The sequence below is a fragment of the Trichosurus vulpecula genome, chromosome 7, assembly GCF_011100635.1.
Source record: "Trichosurus vulpecula isolate mTriVul1 chromosome 7, mTriVul1.pri, whole genome shotgun sequence".
NCBI lineage: Eukaryota > Metazoa > Chordata > Mammalia > Diprotodontia > Phalangeridae > Trichosurus > Trichosurus vulpecula.
In genome coordinates, this window is record NC_050579.1 from 19,016,532 (window position 1) to 19,021,790 (window position 5,259).

Below are 5,259 nucleotides of genomic sequence, written 5' to 3' on the forward strand. Positions count from 1 at the left end.
GGCTTTAAAACCCGATTCTGCTACTTACTAGCTATGTGATTAAGCTCTCTGGGCCACAGTTTCCTCAGTTGTAAAATGTGGAGAATTGTAGAAAGAATGCTCTCTCTGGAAGAAGAAGATCTGGATTAAAATCCCTCCTCTGACATTCCCTAGGCATTGATTGACCATGGGCAAGTTTCTTCATATGTAAAATGAGGGCATTGGACTAACTAGCTTCTCAGGTCCTTTCCAGCTCCAGCTCTATGATCTTGTGGCCTTATACACACCACTTAAACTCTATGAGTCTCAGTTTCCTCAGCTGTAAAAAGAGCAGGTTAGACTAGATTGACTCTAACATCCTTTTCAGCCCTGGACCTATGACTATATGAGCCTATGATATGAACATGGAAGTACTAGACACCTGAACAAAGATGGCCCACTTCCTCCCATGCCCTGGACCCTAGACTACAGAAACATACATATTTCTCTTAGAAGTATTAAAAATCCACTTTTTTCCAGGTTACCCCCAACTAAAATGAGGTCCACAGTTCATGTGACATTTCTTTTTTGGCGGGGGGGCATTCCCATGTTTATTGGAAAGAAGGCAAAAGTAAATATTAAACAGCTCCTCTTGGTGTTTTGAAGTTCATCCCAACTGTGGGCTGGGTAACTTGCAGTTTGGACAAACTGCCAAAGTCCAGGAGTTTCAACATTTCTTTGGTGTCAGGGTCCACTTCAATAATTTCCTGATCCAAAGCAGAGACCTCTAGGACATAGTTATCCCTCCTTTCTCTTTCTTCTTCCCGCAGTTCAATGAAGATACCTCTCACAGGGCCTCTCTGGATCTGCTTCATCAGATGAGTAACACATCTAGAAACCCCACGATCTTGTTGCGGGAGCTTCTTGCTGGGGATGATGGCGATCTCCTCGCACACGCGCTTGTTGGTGTGGAAGTCATTGCCCAGGCGGGTGTAGTACTTTTCGATGATGACTCACACTGCCTTCTCCATGGTCTTAGTCCAAACGTGACCCATGTTGGCTCCGGAGGGTGAAGGGACTCATGTGACATTTCTGGACAGGATTTTCCTCCATACTGAAAATCAGTGGATATCTTCATATCACCTACCATCCTCCAACACCCAGGCCGATCAACTGCACATAAGACCAAACACTTTGCTGCTACATTTCATTGTATTAGGATAATTGGCCCACCTTCCTCTTGACTACTGAATCCTGTGTAATAATTTCATGGATCTGCTACCTTCACATCTTTTATCCCCCCAGTTCACAGAATAGGAACTTAATACATGTTTGTTGATTGATTGACTCAAATGGATCCTCCACAAATTCCAGTACTCCCTCTCCATGGACTAGATGGCATTCATGGCCACGATTCTAACCGACTGACCCATATATGTTTCAGTGCCCAGTGACCTCACCATCATGCTGCCAGAGGTGGCCTCCACCGGTTTGCCAGAATCAACTTCCATCCTATACTCACCTTCCATAGTTTTCTCCCCATTCATCAGGCAGTTCTGGACAACCAGGTCTCCATCATGTAAGTGCAAGGCAATACAGGCCTAAAATTGTGGGACACTTTCAATGGCTGAAGACTTTGCATTGGATTACCAAACCAGGGGCAAAGGTCCTTTGCAGTCGTCTTTTTGTCAAGCTGCCAAATCCAAGACTTGATTGGTGCCTTCTCTGTTCACTCATCATTCAGGATTTATCCTTAGCCTACTTACATACCTTTTACCCAGGGTGTGTGAGAGCTGAGATATCCAGCATACCACCAGACTTTCTTTCTTTCTTTCTCTTTCCTTCTTTCTTTCTTTCTTTCTTTCTTTCTTTCTTTCTTTCTTTCTTTCTTTCTTCCTTCCTTCCTTCCTTCCTTCCTTCCTTCCTTTCTTTCTTTCTTTCTTTCTTTCTTTCTTTCTTTCTTTCTTTCTTTCTTTCTTTCTTTCTTTCTTTCTTTCTTTCTCTTTCTTTCTTCCTTCTTTTCTTCCTTTCTTTCTTTCTTTCTTTCTTTCTTTCTTTCTTTCTGTCTGTCTTTCTTTCTTTCTTTCTTTGTCTTTCTTTCCCTTTGTGTGTGCGTTCCTTCCTTCCTTTCTTTTTCTTTCTTTCTCTTTCTTTCTTTCTTCCTTCTTTTCTTCCTTCCTTCCTTTCTTTCTTTCCTTTAATGTGAAACAGAATCAGAGAAGTTTCCAAAAGTGCACTGTGACTGTGGATTGTTCTTAAGGTTTAACCTTGCATTTTAAAACATCAGAAGTGACTTTCTTTGAATACATTTTAAGATTGTATTTCTAGGACACCTTTAGGGCTATGGAAGAGGTCAAGGTTGGCCTGCAGCTGTTCTTTATGTTGTCTTTCTGTTGATGAGTTTCCTCCCACGCACGTACTCCAGGTGTGAATGCTGGAGGTGCTGAACAGAGGCAAGAGTCTCTGGCACCAGCTGCAGGGTGAGAGTCTGAGAATCTTCTCTCCATCTCTGAGAGCCTGTGGATATCAGCATGGGGCCCTTCCAAAAGCCTCAGTTCTTGAAGAATCCTACTTTCTGTAAACTCCCAGGACTCTGACCAGAGCTGAACAAGCAGCTTAGGGCATGGGTAGGCAGACTTACCCTAGAGGAATCCTTCTGTTATAATAGAATTTTGTTATTGCCTTTGAATTCTTAATTTTAAATTGCTCTTAGAATTTTAGGGCTTTTCTGCGATGTTTAAGATCTCACTACTGGTACAGTTTTTGAGTTATTTTGCATTGAAACTTTGCATTTTAGAGAGCATACTAGGTGTTCTCTTAACATATCCCCACCTTGCTTGATTTTTTTTATTCAGAGTCCTCCTAACCGCTTTTCTTCTTTTTTCATTCCAAAGATGATTCTGATTGGAAGAGAAATAAAAAGAAGAGCTGAGTAGTTTGACCTTCTTTCCATCATTCATTCATTTATTCATCATCCCACCTTCCCTTAACAGTCAGGCATCTTGTCTCTTCTTTTTATCTTTCTCCTTTCCCTAATGCAATGTTTAAATTAAAACTTGCCATTTTACTATGAACTTAATGCTCCTCAAAAAACGCTAATATTTCAATATGTGGAGAAGAGCAAAAAAAAGGAACGGAAACATTTATGAACTTCCATTATGTTCAGTTGGTTTTGTATGTTATATTTTAAAAATAATACATTTGCTCTTTCTCTTTATTTCTCTTTTTGAATGTTTGTTTTCTTTGGTGCATTTTTTAAAATTCTGAAATAATTTTAATAGATCACTCCCTTGTCCTTAGAAGTTGTCTCCAGCCCCAGTTCATTCTTCTCTTTAGTGATCGTTACCAGATCATTCCTCTACTCCATTTGCATTCAACAACCTACCTACCTTTGCTCCCATCTTCTAGATATCCCTTCTTTAAGGGGGTTAACACATTATGACAAGTGTCTTTAGATCACTCTCCTTTTTCTTTCTCATTAAAATTGTTTCTCTCTGCATCTTAAGCACTTATTTTGGTGCCTGGTAAGCAGTGAGCACCTAATAAAGGCTTGTCAACTTGACTTGATTTCAGATTTCACTTTCGAGAACTTCAAGTCTGACTTAGACTGATTTTCACTGGAGAATATTGGGCCATAGTATCCCACCTATTGTCTTGTTTGCAGATTCACAAACTGAGAGTTGGAAAGGACTTCCAAGGTCTTTAGTCCTCCATCCAGTATCTGAAAAATAATCCCGTCTGCAATTTCTCCAAGTAGTCACCCAGCCTGTGTTTAAAGATCCCTGGGTGGGTTGGGGGTGGGGAAAGCATTGCCTCCCCAGGTCAGCCTATTCCATTTTTAGACAACTCTGATTGGGGGGCTTTCCCATCCCTTCCTTCAGTCTCATAAGATCATCGATCATGAGTTAGAAAGGATCACAGAGGTCATCTAATACAACTCTTCCATTTCACAGATGAGGAAACTCACCAGGAATAGTAAGTGATTTGCCCAGGGTCATGCACATAGAAAGTGACAGATACAGACTTTGGACTGGACTTTCTAGCCATCAGATCTAGAGCTGGTAGGAAACTCAGGGGCCACTGAATAGTCCAAACTACTTATTTCACAGTTGAGGACCCTGAGGTCCAGGTAAGCTATGTGGGCTTTTCCAAGGTACTAATGGCAGAAGTGGGATTTGAACTCATGTCCTCATCCTCCTTCTGGAAGTGTTCTTTCCACATTGCAGTCACTTCTTTACACTTTCCCATTATCCCTAATTCAGCCTCTTTACTTGGTGCTCAGCTTCCAATCCTGAATAGCTGTCCCCATCACTGTTTCTATTACATGTTGAAGGAGTCCTTTCAGTGACTTTAATTCCTATGGAGCAGTAGAAATCCAATGTCTCTTGGGAGAGCTCCATTGCCTAGATCCCCTGATTTTTCCATCCCTTCTATGGACATTGACCTAGGGCTGACAATGAATCTGGTCAGGCTTGTCTGGATCTCTCTAGAGAAGCCTTGGATGGATCCACATTCAGAATAAACACCTTGTTCACCTGAGGGAGACTGTTGTAGACTGGGACATAGCCCCACTGGAGTGAAAATCAGTGCAAGTGAAACTAGGTAAAAACAGACAGAGGCTTTCTGCAGAGGAGAAAAAGGGATACTTTCTGCTCCTTGGGATGATAACCACTAGGTGTATCCATCATCACATCACATCACTCTCTACTAGTGCTCTTCACAGCTGCCTCATGCCCTCTCCTTGAGTGCATTCTTGCCCATATCTTTTAGTCAGTCGCCACACATGTAGGAAGGTTTCCTCTTTCTTTTTTTTCATCATTTGGTGGGTGGGAAGGTAGGCAATGAGAGAGAGGGAGAGGGAGGCAATCCTGCTGCGGCAGCCAGATCATACATCTCATCCAAGCTACACCCCTCCTAAATCTATTCTTCACCCTCATCCTGGCCCCCAAATCAAGCCTTTCACACCTGAATATTTTCTCAAGTCCCACCTCCTGCGGGAAGTCTTTCCTGGTTCTCCTCTAATCTTAGTGCCCTAATGCTGATACTACCTTCACTTTACCCTGTCAATAGCTTCTTTGTACATAGTTGTTTGCAGATTGTCTCCCCTGTTAAAATGTGGACCCTTCAAGAGTGAGGATTGCTTTTTGCCTACCTGGCACATAGTAGGTGCTTATTAAATGCCGGTTGACTGGCTGACGGATTCCTTCTCTCCATCTCAGTCACACATATTCTGAGCCATATCCTGGGTCTCAACATTAGCTGCAAGCATTTTTTCATTAGTTTGTAAGAACAGCTAATTGG

The 5,259-nt window shown here is 42.0% G+C and overlaps 1 pseudogene; it reads right to left on the minus strand.

Moving 5' to 3' along the window:
- Positions 1 to 554: 554 nt before the first annotated feature.
- On the minus strand, positions 555 to 1,013 carry LOC118858383 (annotated as a pseudogene).
- Positions 1,014 to 5,259: the final 4,246 nt, after the last annotated feature.